At 41.4% G+C, this 15,259-nt stretch overlaps 1 protein-coding gene across 4 annotated transcripts in view; it reads right to left on the bottom strand.

Moving 5' to 3' along the window:
• Positions 1-15,259, bottom strand: part of LOC126188244 (neural cell adhesion molecule 2) — a 612,074-nt gene that overhangs the window by 505,871 nt on the left and 90,944 nt on the right. The window lies entirely within an intron of this gene.

The raw sequence follows: 15,259 nt of genomic DNA, 5'->3' as shown, positions 1-15,259 counted from the left end.
TATTAAGTGTTTGTTGGCTTCAAGTGCGAGGTCAGTAATTATTGCCATTCAAAGATTTTATTGTGTGGAAGGATATCTAAGTGATGGTCGGGAAGAACTATCAGACTTGTATTCAGTATTCTAAATAGCCCTCTCCCATTTGGATTAGTTAAATGGTACTACATTACGAACCCAAGTAAACAACTTTTTGTGACAGGGAATGCTGATTATTCATGTTAGTTGGAATTTGCTTTTGTGCCATTAAAAGCAATCAATTTCAAAGCATTTCCTTCTGTCAGTTACAAATATTTCAGAAAATATAACGCCACTGTTCAAACAAATGTGTTTGATAATAATTGAATTGTCACGCCTTGCACTTTTACCTGAACAATAATTAAGGATTTGGAAAAGAGACCTAAGTAACTAATTTGCTGAAACAGCAACGTAATAGAAATAACAATGCGCAGACAAATTGCAGCACAGTGACTTATTTCAAATCATCATTTACAGTGCACTTAGAGCAGAAGCAAGATATCTGTTGCATGATAAGTATTTGTTGTAATACCTAAAAGAACATTTTCAACAGAATATTAGTGAAATTTCATGTACGTCCAACATACGAGTTTCTGTAACAGGGCACGTTCAAATTACTTAACACTTACTCAGTTTGAATATTCTTGTGAATCATTCTTTTATGAAAGCTAATTTATAGATAGTCACATACATTTCAGATTAATTAACATCAATTTCCTGAAGACTAATTTTCATACATCAGTTAATGTTCAAAACTAGGGTAACTATTTCGATTCTAGACCTGAATCTGTAGTCGAACTCTGGAAGTCAGGCAGTTTTCAGATTCTTAGCGAGAAATTCTGTTAAACAAAGTTTCAGCATACAATGCTGGTATCTTTCAACTGTGGTGGAGCCATTGCTGTTTACAATATTTATAAATGACTTGGCTTTTCACTTAATTTTTTTACTTTTTTTTTATTTGACCTCCGGTGTGACTAGCCTGTTTAGCCACAAAGAGTTACACTATTTAGCTCTCAACAATAAAGAATCCCACAAGTTAATATGTTAGACTGAGTAATTGTACTATATTCATTTACTATAAATAAGAAAGAAAAAGTCCGTTAATTTATTAACACAGAAGTAAGAATTAAACGTTTTTATACAAAAATGTTTACAGGCAAGTCTTTGAAGTCATATCTCTTTGAGAGACCAACAATTTCGTAATGAACTATTAAAAACGGAGATTGCACCATCTCTAGAGGTCTGTGGCTAGATTTTATAGTTACTAACTAAACTAAATCTTGTAAGGCGTCTAAGAATTGCTTTACCATTCTTTATTAGAAAACCAGGAATGCTTGTAGGAAATGGTACCTTAAGTTTCGTCATTTCTGAAAGATAATATCCTCTGTGTAGCAACAAGCAAAGATTAATGTCTGAAGTATTGCAATCACAAGTGTCTGAATTTCTTACTCTTCAGCTACGCAAATGAGGACGGAACTTGTCGTGATTGTATCTCATGCGAGTGATTTTAGAAGTAACTGAATGCTGTACTGACATGTTATGAAGCCAAGGAAACATATGTATGTGGTTGATCTTACCACAAACACTCTCACTTATTAACGATTGATATATCCAATTCCTCTGTCCACGAGAAACTGACTTCAATTTTTAATTGACGTAAGAAGTCTTTGAATGGAAAATGGGTAACATGGTAAGCTCTGGGTACTGCATATTCCTTTTTTTTTTCGTCGTTCTACGTTAAACAGCAGTGCTACTGTATATAAGAAGAGATTCAGGGTCAGAGTTAGAGGGTAAAGTCGGAAGTTAGATGAAGTTGTCTGTCGCATACGATGCAGAGATTGCAACGCAACGCTAAAAACTTATACCGAAATGCAGAAAGACAGGCAGGGGATCAAAATTTGGTGAAAAAATTGGCAGTTACCGTAAGCGTGACAAATTTGAAGTATTGTCCATAAATAGGCTGAATAAAACGCTATAGTTTGATTGCTGAAAAATCACTGGATAGCATCCGACTCATCTGGGAGCATGCCTATGCTTTAACGTATGGAGCGATTTACGGAGGCCGAACACATACAAGTAAAACTAATCGTAAGAGAGGCAGATGTCAGACACATACCCGTTAGAAGAACTGTCAGGATCCGAAGTCCACGCTCGAAGAAAATAGCTTACAAAACTGTCATTCTATCGACACTTGTATAATGCTCCTCTGCATGGGATTCTTATCAGGTGTGATAAGGGTAAAAGTGCGCTTCGTCACGAGTTCAGTAAGCGTGAGGCTGTCACGGTAACGTACAACTAACTCCAGTAGCATTCGCTGTAAGGGGGTGTTGTGTGGCTTGCGAAGCGTCTTCGTTAGTACATATGTCGGTCTCTAGGGTCAGAAAACTTCTTGGTTCTCGCAAGATTACAAGTGTAAATAATGTGCCAAATTGTCATCGTAGCGGTCAAAGTGGTAAGCAACACGGTGTGGATGACTGGTTGTTAATTGGTTGGTTTGGGGAGTAAAGAGACCAAATGACTGGTTGTGTTTCCGTTACTATGTTGTTGACGTGCCACAATATTTCGATTTCAAGAGCGAGCAGCTCATCCATGAATGTGGTCTTGGCACTTGACCTCTTCTGGTACAGATATTAAGTACAAGCTTTCGTATTCGGTAACTGAGTGTGAGGACAGTAGCAGCACCTTCAAGGCATCCGTGTCTTTCGAGCGGATGTTCTTTCAAAAGTGTAAAAAGTTTAGGGCAAATTAATATATTCCTTAGATCAGTAGTAGGCGACTAGGGGTTTAGAAACATTCTGAACAGGTATTCATAAAATTGTGAAATAGAGTAGTTGTAAGCAATTCTTACTATATGATTAATCTTTCTGTATCTCTGCTTTACAAATTTTATAAAGTAAAATTACTTCCCTACTTATTAAAGCACCATTACTGTAGAACTGTAGAACCGGTGGGCGATCAGCAAATTTTGCTATTAACAGAGATATAAAAGTGGCGGGGGGGGGGGGGGGGGAGAGTAAGTAAAAAGGGTTGACTACCCCTGTGTTAGACAAATCCACTAATCGTTACTCAGTGGTTCTGTGCACTGCTACAAAGTGGAGCGTCTTCTGTTTTGATGTGTCAATAACGGAGATTTTGATTCACTACTTACTGACAATCGATTAAATTTGCTTAACAAGAGCGGCGGGACACAAATTTCAGAGTATTTGAGCAGTCAACATCAGATATTCGGTGACAAGGACGAAAATGTAGAGAACAAATGGAAAAAAATTCAAAAGCTTCGTGCAATATGCCCCAGACAAGTATGTTCCAAGTAAGCTCTTAAGGGATGGGAAAGACCCACCATGGTTTAATAGCCATGTTAGACAACTTTTAAATAAATAAAGAGAACTTCATCCCAGATTAAAGATAAGTGAAAACCTAGCTGATAAACAGAATCTGAACGAAGCAAAAATGAGCGTAAGGAGAGCAAGGAGAGAAGCGTTCATCGACTTTGAAAAAGCCTAAGAAGTTTTAGTGGTATGTAAGATCAGTAAATGGGTCAAAATCATCTGTTCATTCACTCAGTGACCATACTGGCACCGAAACTGAAGATAACAGAGATAGGCCGAAATACTGAATTCGGTCTTCCGAAATCGTTTCACAGCGGAAGATTGTAACACGGCCCCTCCTTTCAATCGTCGTACGAACATCTAAATGGTAGATACTGAGATAACCGGTCGCGGAATACTAAAACAACTACAATCGCTTAGTAGTGGAAAGGTTTCAGGACCAGATAGGTACATGTAAGATTCTACAAAGACTGTACGAAGGAGCTCTCTCCCCTTGTAGCAGTAATTTATCGTAGATCGCTCTAGCAATGAAGTGTATGTAGCGACTGAAGAAAAGCGCATGTCATTACTGTTTTTAAGAAGAGCCGTAGGACAGATGTACAAAATTATAGAGCCACATCTTTGACGTCAGTCTGTTGTAGAATTATGGAGCATGTTCATTTCTCAAGCATTATGATGTTTTTGGAGAATGAAAATCTTCTCTATAAAAATCAATAGGGATTCGGCAGAGATCCTGCAAAACGCAGCTCGCTCTGTTCCTCCATGAGATCCACAGCACCATAGACCACGGCACAGATTAATGCCCACGGCACAGATTAATGCCGTGCTCCTTGATTACAGGAAGACTTTGACAGCGTCCCGCACTACCGTTTAGTGAAAAAAAAATTACGAGCTTATATAGTATTGTAGCAGATTGGCGACTGGATTCAAGACTTTCTTGCTGGTAGAACCCAATATGTGGCTTTTACCAGAAAACAATCGAAAGATGTAAGAGTAATTTCCGGAGTACCCCAACGAAGTGTGATGTGATCGGTGTTCTAGATATGTAAATGATCTAGTGGATAGCGTAGGATTCTCTTTAAGGCCATTCGCAGATGATACGGCTGTCTACAGCAAAGTAGCAACGCCAGAAGACACAATGACCTCCAGCATCATTGATATGGGCTTTCGGAGCCGAAGGTGCACTCGCGTACCCTTGATAACTGCACAACACAAAGCTTTACACCTCGCCAGAGCCCGTCAACAGCGACATTGGATTGTTGATGACTGAAAATATGTTTTCTGGTTGGAGAGTCTCGTTTCAAACTGTATAGAGCGGATGGACATGTACAGGTATGGGGACAACAGTGAGAATCTGTGGACCCTATTTTTTAGCAGGGGACTCTTCAAGCAGGTGGAGGCTCGGGAATGGTGTGGGGCGCGTGCAGTTCGAGTGATATGAGTCCCCTGGTACGTCTAGGTCTAGATACGACTCTGACAGATGGCACGTACGTAAGCACCTTTTCTGATAACCTCCATCCATTCATGTCCATTGTGAATTCCGACGGACTTGAGAAATTCCAGCACGACAATGCGACACCCCACAAGTCAAGAATTACTAGAGAGTGGCTCCAGTAACACTCTTCTGAGTTCAAACACATCCGCTTGAGAATATCTAGAATTCTTTGCAACGTGCTGTTCAGAAGAGATTTCCACTCCGTTGTAGTCTTACCGTTTTATGGACAAACCTGCAGGATTCATCGTGTCAGTTTCCTCCAGCACCATTTACGACGTTATTCGACTAAATGCCAAGTCGCGTTACGGCAGTTCTGCTTGCTCGCGAGCGCCCTACACGATATTAGGCAAGTGTACCAGTTGGTTCATCAGTGTATTACTTCCCCCCTCATACGTCTTGCGTAATGAACAGAAGGAGAAAATTCGAGAAATTTGAGCCAATATGGAGGCTTCTCCGAGAGTGAAACGAGGTTTGAAGGGCTCATTTAGTGATACAAAAAGTAACCTCAGACAAACACCATTAGTTGGCTTCGGGAATTTAGTGTTGATGTAGATGCAGATGAAATTTGTGGCTCTGGTACGAGCAATAGACAGTAATTAGAAAATAAATTACTGGCACTACCATTCAAGTACTGATCCGATATATCACTGTAATCTGGGTAGTAGATGTAGGCACTACGTCAGTATGTTAGCAGGAAAGACTACCATAGGAGTTCCTTACAGGCAACTGAGACACAACAAAACGAAAACCCTTTTTTCATTGCGTGGATCATATATTCTGAGAGAGATGTAGAGGAAAGTCATGAAACTTACGTTCATTCAGTAGCAAAGTGGCAGCTACTTGAGAGTATAAGTGTTCGACCCCTTAAAGACGCTGACCCGCTCCGCAGTGATAGTTGCGGCGCTGTGGAAGGTCGGGTAGTTCCGCAGGATCACACACCGCTTCAGGCGCGCACCTCGGAATCCGGCGCTATGGAACCGGCGCTCTCTATGGAAATGAGGCCGCACGGCGTCCATTACGCTAAACCCCGGACGGTAGGCTGTGTTCATTACTAAAAGCAAATGTTGAACTCGGCGTCCCTTTTAGCGGATCTGCGCTAGGTCGCGAGTGCCTATTTCCGCTGCCATGAACTAAAAGAATAATTGTGGCATTGTGAGAGCGACCGAAATATTACGTGTATCAGCATAGTTCTGAAACAGCAGGTGCTGCATCTCTTCGTCCATAACACCTTCTACTCAAGTAAAGTGAGAATGTTTTACAATGAGCTTTTCACTATTTGCGGTAAATAGCAATAAAATTACGTAAAATGGATTGTGAGTTCAACACGATAGCCAAGGCCAGGGGTTCAGAGGAAAGCTTTGAGAAACGTTCAGAATGAAAACCAGTAGTTAGGAGCGGGCACTCCCCACTGTTCTCTAACTGTGGCCTTAGAACGCGTGAAAGGATTGTATATCGTCAGATATATCAGCAGCTTTGCATGCCTCAACACATGGATGATATCCATTCCTTGGCTAAGAGAAGTTGCATTATTCAGTAGCGCTCGAGCGAGCGGGTCGGTCAGTTGTAGAGAGAGGGAGGGAGGGAGGGAGGGAGGGAGGGAGGGAGGGAGAGAGAGAGAGAGAGAGAGAGAGAGAGAGAGAGAGAGAGAGGGAGAGAGAGATAGAGTTGTTTCGTCGCACAGTGAGGAGTTGAACGGCGTACCTACGGCACAGGGAATGACTTTTTTACACTCCCTGATGTGTAATTGAGGTTCAAGGATGATTTTTAAGAAGGTTTTATGTAAAGGTGTTTATTTGGAAAAAAGGGAATTTGCAAGTATTATTTGCGCCAATCGCTTGCCGATTAATTATTGTAATTATTTTATGGTGTTTAAAAATAGTTACGTGTTGGTATCCAAGGTGAATTATTAGTCATGTGTTCAGTATTCTAATTATCTTCTTTCCACATTAGGAAAGCGAAGAGTAAATTTTGCGTAATGTAAACAGTGTCCATAAATGCAATTTTTATTGTGTACAACAATGACGAGGAAACGTTATCATTCATGTGAGATCGAGATACTTCCGTGCTGTTAAAAGGACTTCAGTTTCAGAATATCCCTTTCAGTCACTTACAAGTATTTCACTAACCCAATTCCTCACTGTTAAAAGAAACAAACCTGGTTAAATACGTACAGTCATGCCTTGCGCAATTGCAACTGCATTTGTTTTTAAAAAATATAAGGAAAGTGTAATTTGAGAAAGCAGCTTGAAATAAAACAAAATAAGGAATATTGCGCGCAGCGATTCTTTTCTTTTTTCAGGTACATGCTTTTCAGCACTTCTTATCTACGTATTATGCGGACAGAGTAGAGTCCAGTTGTCTGTTGCAAAGGTGAGAAACAATTGTGGGGCCTACACGAATTTTCTAACATTCAATTGGAAACACATTTCATTTTCAAGGATTTCATATAAATTTAGTAGATGCATTTTCTAACAGATCATTTTTCAGTATGCAACGTTTAGAAACTGTTTTTTAATTGTTTTATGAGCGAGCCATTCTGCATATTACACAACCATTCTAGGTATTCAAATTCTGTTTACTATTAGTCAGATTCAGCATAAATCAAATGGCAGAAAACACATTAAAAGAAATTTACATATTCAATGTTCGTTTTCAAAGGTAGGGTTTCAAAGGATATTCTAGATCAAGATAGAAGGACGATGCTGCAATCTGACTTGAAAAGCATTTGCTTTCAGATTGCTAGCGAAAGGTTTTGTCACATACAATTTTCATTAGTACGGTAGTTTCACGTTGACCAGTGAATGATAACTACGAATGAAATTTCCGTGTAGAATAATGCAATAAAATGGAGTACAGGTAGATTGTGTGACCTTCACAGTCTTTATTCTTCTAGTCACTGGTGCGACTACTTTAATCAAACCACACAAATCAAGAAAAAGCGTCGGCCAGAGTGGCCCAGCGGTTCTAGGCGCTACAGTCTGGAACCGCGCGACTGCTACGGTTGCAGGCTCGAATCCTGCCTCGGGCATGGATGTGTGTGATGTCCTTAGGTTAGTTAGGTTTAAGTAGTTCTAAGTTCTGGGGAACTGATGACCTCAGAAGTTAAGTCCCATAGTGCTCAGAGCCATTTGAACTATTTCGAACCAGAAAAAGCGGATGAAGCACATTTACAGATCTCGGTCGAAAAGGTATGAACTGCGTTTTTCAAGAGGTGGCGTTTATATTTAAGAGATGCTAGTAAAAAATAATTAGGACGAAACATTCCAAAACAGTATGTAACCTTTTTATTGGCTACAGAGGTTCAGCTGACAGAATATAACTACGTTTCGCTCAGCAATACCTTTCACAGTTTTCTCCGTTGCTCTCTTAGCGGTCTCCGTGTTACTGTACCGCTGTTGCTGTTGAGATTGCAGGATAAGCAATTTTCGAGTTGTAGTATGGTCAAACAAGAAAAAAATGTTCAGTCGGCATAGGCTATAAATGGCCTACTTTAAGGGCTATGTGCACTTGTTCATCTTTGCTAATGTGAAATACACTCCTGGAAATTGAAATAAGAACACCGTGAATTCATTGTCCCAGGAAGGGGAAACTTTATTGGCACATTCCTGGGGTCAGATACATCACATGATCACACTGACAGAACCACAGGCACATAGACACAGGCAACAGAGCATGCACAATGTCGGCACTAGTACAGTGTATGTCCACCTTTCGCAGCAATGCAGGCTGCTATTCTCCCATGGAGACGATCGTAGAGATGATGGATGTAGTCCTGTGGAACGGCTTGCCATGCCATTTCCACCTGGCGCCTCAGTTGGACCAGCGTTCGTGCTGGACGTGCAGACCGCGTGAGACGACGCTTCATCCAGTCCCAAACATGCTCAATGGGGGACAGATCCGGAGATCTTGCTGGCCAGGGTAGTTGACTTACACCTTCTAGAGCACGTTGGGTGGCACGGGATACATGCGGACGTGCATTGTCCTGTTGGAACAGCAAGTTCCCTTGCCGGTCTAGGAATGGTAGAACGATGGGTTCGATGACGGTTTGGATGTACCGTGCACTATTCAGTGTCCCCTCGACGATCACCAGTGGTGTACGGCCAGTGTAGGAGATCGCTCCCCACACCATGATGCCGGGTGTTGGCCCTGTGTGCCTCGGTCGTATGCAGTCCTGATTGTGGCGCTCACCTGCACGGCGCCAAACACGCATACGACCATCATTGGCACCAAGGCAGAAGCGACTCTCATCGCTGAAGACGACACGTCTCCATTCGTCCCTCCATTCACGCCTGTCGCGACACCACTGGAGGCGGGCTGCACGATGTTGGGGCGTGAGCAGAAGACGGCCTAACGGTGTGCGGGACCGTAGCCCAGCTTCATGGAGACGGTTGCGAATGGTCCTCGCCGATACCCCAGGAGCAACAGTGTCCCTATTTGCTGGGAAGTGGCGGTGCGGTCCCCTACGGCACTGCGTAGGATCCTACGGTCTTGGCGTGCATCCGTGCGTCGCTGCGGTCCGGTCCCAGGTCGACGGGCACGTGCACCTTCCGCTGACCACTGGCGACAACATCGATGTACTGTGGAGACCTCACGCCCCACGTGTTGAGCAATTCGGCGGTACGTTCACCCGGCCTCCCGCATGCCCACTATACGCCCTCGCTCAAAGTCCGTCAACTGCACATACGGTTCACGTCCACGCTGTCGCGGCATGCTACCAGTGTTAAAGACTGCGATGGAGCTCCGTATGCCACGGCAAACTGGCTGACACTGACGGCGGCGGTGCACAAATGCTGCGCAGCTAGCGCCATTCGACGGCCAACACCGCGGTTCCTGGTGTGTCCGCTGTGCCGTGCGTGTGATCATTGCTTGTACAGCCCTCTCGCAGTGTCCGGAGCAAGTATGGTGGGTCTGACACACCGGTGTCAATGTGTTCTTTTTTCCATTTCCAGGAGTGTATATTTCTTCTACTGACAAGTGCCCATAGCTCGTAGGTATACATTCTAGACCCCATGTTTGCTGAAATTGTTTTTATTTCGGTCCATGTTAGCTCCTCCAAAAATATGAAAACCAAAGACTTTGCAGTGGAAAGTTGTTTACCCTACTCTCTCACAGACTTGATACACTTATCCTTGACATCTAACCTGAAAGTTTCCAACATCATCAAAGAATCATTCTGTACACCGACTAAAATACGCGATCTACACTGCGCTGTGATTATAATTTCGAAATAGGTAGTTCCTGGCCAGGACTGCCAATGAATACAGTATATTGTACAGACAAGCAAAAGCTTTAATACTAGATACACAGAACACAGTAGAGCACCTAAAAGTAACAACTGTCATTCTACATTCACCGAACGTCTTATGGACATGAAACACAGCCCAGCGTACACCGTCTTTAAAATTATGATGTGCAGCAACAGACCCCCCCTCCCCTTCCAAAGAAAACTAATGTGCAGCAACAGACCCCCCCTTCCAAAGAAAACTAATAATTGAGGAAAACTACCAAATACTAAAAGCCATCATTCAAAGAAGGAAAATTATAAACGAATACACAGCTCTCTGAAACGGAACTCTGTTCTCTGCCTTCAAAGAACTATCAGATAACACCAACCCATAAACACACACACACACGCGCACACACACACACACACACATACAGTCTCCCTCTCTCTCACACACACGTACGCACACACAGACGCACAGACCTCACCAGCGTTCAAAACTCCTACGCAGAAAACATTCAACTGTTCAACTGTCTGCCAATTAGTTTTCATAGTTTGTAAACAGTGGTCGCGAAAAGTTATCAAAGTGAAGATAAAAGGGAACATACTGCATACACAGACACAAACGCACACAGACACACATAAACACACACGATCTTCCACATTATTAATTTATGTTAGGTCTAACCACAACAATACCATTCGTAACATTTCGAGGTAAAGAACTTTTTTTATACTAATTTCTACACTGAGGTGACAGAAGTCATAAGATTCATACTAATATTGTGTCAACCTCTTTTGTCCTGCGTAGTACAGCAATTCGAAATAGCATGGACTCAAGCTGTTGGAAGTACCTAGTGGAAGTACTGAGACATGCTGCCCCTATAGTAGTTTATAATTGCTGAAATGTTGCCGGTGCAGGCCTTTGTGCACGAACTGACCTCTCGATTATGTCCTATAAACGTTGGATGGAACACAGATCAAGTCATCTGGGTGGCCAAATCATTCTCTCGAATTGTCATGAATGTTCCTCAAATCAATTACGAACAACTGTGGTCTAGCGATGTGGGGCACTGTCATCCATAAAACTCCATCATTGTTTAGGAACATGAAATAGATGAAGGGCTATAAATGGTTTCCAAGCAACCAAACGTCACCATATCCGGTCACTGATAGGTTCAGTTGGACGAGAGGACTCAGTCCATTCCATGTAAATACACCATTTTGGAGACACCACGAGGCTGCACAGTGCCTTGTGGACAACTTGGGTCAATTGGCTTCGTGGGGACTGAGCCACACTCGAACACTATCATCATATTTACCAACTGAAGTCGAGACTCATCTGATTAGGCCATGGTTTTCCAGGTCCAACCAATATGGTCACGAGCCCAGGAGGGCGCTGCAAGCGATGTCGTGTTGGTAGCAAAGGCTCTCGCGTCGGTCGTCTGCTGCCGTAGTCCATTAACGCCATTGCAACAAAATGGAACACCTACATCTGTCTTTACCTGTTATTTATTATATAGCTACCAGTTTCGGTGCGTCAGGGAAGGTCTGAACATGGTACACTGAAGCACCGAAAATTGGAGCCATAAAATAATTAACATCGTAAGAACGGTTACAAGTGTTCCTCCAATCAGAAGCTTTGACATACAAAAACATTAACGCAGAATTTCGCCGCACTGTCCTAACAGATACGTTCGTCGCACGCCCCACACTGATTATTGCGGTTATTTCACGCAGTGTTGCTTGTGTCTCAGCACTGACAACTCTATGCAAACGACGCTGCTGTCGATCGTTACGTGAAGGCCGTCGGCCACTGTGTTGTCAGTGGCGGAACGTAATGCCTGAAACTTGGTATTCTCAGCACACTCTCAACAATGTGGATCTCGGAATACTGAATTACCAATTTCCGAAATGGAGTGTCGCAGGAGTCTAGCTGCAACTACCATCCCGGACTCAAAGTCAGTTAATTCCCTCTTGCGGACATAATCACGTCGGAAACCTTTTCATTTGAGCCAAATCAGCACAAATGACAACTCCGCCTTGTGTACGCGATACTACCGCCATCTATAGGTGGATATCGCTATCCCATTACTTTTGCCACCTTAGTTTATATGGTTACAGATGAAATCTGTGACAGGAAAACAATTGTACTGCAAAACATAAAACAACCTGAAAAACTAGAGAATGTAGTAACGAGGTGTACATACAACAGCTTGTATGTTCCTCAAATTTGTAAATACTTTCTTAAAACTGTGATTTATATGTGTACAAGCAGTAAAGAACAGTTTTCCTGTTGTTTAACAATCGAGATAAAATTTAAAAAACACTGACGATGCTGAAACCTTAGGGTAAGAGAGGAAATTTCTGTGTAAGAGAAGAAAAGAAAAATTTATTTAGGAGAAAACACGGACAGAAGAGCTTCAACCCCAAAATGAGAGACAATATTGTCTCAGAAATGCTCTACTGATTCCTATGTCATGTGTTTGTTGCACTTTTCTAACTGATGACGTTGTTATTAAAACAGCAGTGATCGTTTTTTTCGTTTTCTATAGTAACACAAAATTTCAAAACAATGGATATTTTACGAACAAACATTTGTTGTTTTTTATTCAATACCAATGTCGTTTTTAACCAGACGGCTTTCCCCGTAAGGTCCAGTGTGCTGTGTCCAATTGAAATTCCTTCGTCTGATTAAGACACATATAACTCCTATTATTTAGTACGTAAGTAATAATAAGTTTACAAATGATCGTGTATATTATGAGAAGAAATTGATAGACAACCGACATGTTACATCTGGCAACCGAAGAAATTTTAAGGTATGGAGGAGATGGGACCTGTAAAATGACTAATACTACGGCTCATATTGAAACACACTTTGAGAATAATAAGTTTGTGTTCATCAGAATGTATACAAAAGCTGAGAAATCGAAAATGATATTTATAGTTGTTTCAGGAGAAATGGTTCGTTTTCATCTACCATCAATGGGAAAAAGTATTCAAAACTGAAACTGAATTTGTATGCTTGTCTTTATTACGTGAACTTAAATCATCTATCGCTGAAGAGCACTTTGATGCAGACTTCATCGCGGAAAGAATATTGCATTTCAGGTAATGTGCAATATCGATGAAATAATAGACAATCACGTAAACACATAGACCTTACAGTTCCAATTAGTCCTATTTCCTATTTTTTACAGTTCTTATAAAACAGAAACTTCATTTTTTTCGTTGTAACTAAGACGCATATACAACGGTTCCTCTCAGAATCTCACAAGTATGCGTTTCTTTTTTTGTCTTCCTCACTTGTCCTAAGTAATTTACAGCACCATGGAAGCACGAAGCGCAACATGCGCACCACTTGCATTTGCAATCAGCAGGACGCCAGATACAATGAATTAATCATTGAAATTACCTCAAAATAGAGCATAGAATTTTATTTCAGATACCAGACAGTTTCCGGATTCTATCTTCGTCGCAGTTTCATTTTGTTCAGTTGCATTGCATTACTAGAAAGGAAATGAGCAATATTGTCTGATATATCTGCCATATTTAGCTCAACAAGTAACTTGTGAGGATGCAATTATATTTTAAACATGTTCGCAATATCATTTAATATATTTAGGCTGTTGATTTAAAACAAAGTAGCACATCTGGTGAAAAAATTGAATAAGTATATGCTCACTGTAACAAACATTACAAAATCCTCATCTAGAATGCGCAAAAAGCGCTCCCTATGCATATTCATGACATGAGACACCATTCTTTCACACGCCATCGCATATTGTTCCTTCTGTTCGTTTCACTTCTTATTTTTACTGAATCTCTTTTTCGTCCCGCAGAAAGTACTAAATCAGATGGCTGACGCGACAAATTAACAACTTTCCTTGGAAATTTATGGAGAACGATAAAACCGCGGGGGGCCTTAAATTATATTTTAGCTGCGCACCAACGTTCCTGGAGAGTTATCTACAGAGTGGCTTCTCAGAACTTTCATTAAAAACGTGCGAAAAAGTAACTTATGAGCCAGAAAGTCACTAAATGTTACAGGACCAAGTATTATGTTATTTCGCGCGTGATGTCACACGGCATGTATCTGATTATCCCGACGAACGGTCGTTGGTAATGGCTGTGGAAGTAAATGCACAAACATAAAAACCAATTAACAAATCTGTGTTGCAGTTAAAATACATCTCGTTCCGCGTTGAACGCTGAAATTAAATTCCAGTTAAACCTCGCAGGATACGTACTGTTTTGCGCACGAAACGAATTCAATTAAATACAGGACTGGAAATATGAAACACATTCTGGCCGTTCAGTTTTCGGATTGCTCATGTCCTGAAACATTTTAATAAAAGCACACCGTACGCAGAGTGCCACACAGGGCAACAAGTACCCTGTTACTCCCAAGAAGTTAGAATAAAAAATGGCAAATGCGGTTCTAAATCGCATTTTTTTAACTTACAGGCACTATGCCTTACAGTCAACAAGTCATGTACCTTCGTGTGCTTGAGAATATCTCATTGGCCAATTTAGTTCGTTCTTTAGCAGTTCATCCAACAGCATTAATTTGTTAGTTTTGTGTATTCCAATCTATATCTTTCCTACTATATTTGCTCCCTGCAGCTCTGTATAGCACCGTGGAAGTTATTCTGTTACTTCCCAACAAGTGCTACCATGTTATTTCTGTTTCTACATGGAGTTTTAAATGAATTCCTGTCCTCAACAATTCTACGGCGTAGTTCATCATTTCATATCAGTCCTCGTAATTTTTACAATCTCAGCATTACCCATTTGAATGAAATGGTGTTGAGGTTGCGTATGTCACATTAGGTGTTTCCGTGGCTTTTGAGGCGACTAGACGGTTGCTGGAAGGGAAGTAAACGGTTGTAATATCTACTGGTGAAGAAAACTGGGCTGTGCTTACGTTTCATCCACAAAACTGTGAATGTGAATGGCCTGCATTCCAATTGGCTGCGCAGTTTCGTGAAACGAGATCAATGATATTTCCTGTAATGTCAGCCTAATTGATATTTTTAAATCGATATCTTGTTTGATTTTGACTCAGTTCCACACTTCCTTTTCACTATTAAACTGTAAGATCTGAAATGCAACACTGTATTAGGAATGGCATTTTCTCGAGCATTAAGAACGTTATCCACACGTTCACCAATTTCGGAACTACTAAAAAGCAAA

The sequence above is a fragment of the Schistocerca cancellata genome, chromosome 5 (genome assembly GCF_023864275.1).
Source record: "Schistocerca cancellata isolate TAMUIC-IGC-003103 chromosome 5, iqSchCanc2.1, whole genome shotgun sequence".
NCBI classification, from domain to species: domain Eukaryota; kingdom Metazoa; phylum Arthropoda; class Insecta; order Orthoptera; family Acrididae; genus Schistocerca; species Schistocerca cancellata.
Note: the sequence above shows the minus strand (reverse complement) of the source record. Positions and strands in the feature narration are given on the sequence as shown.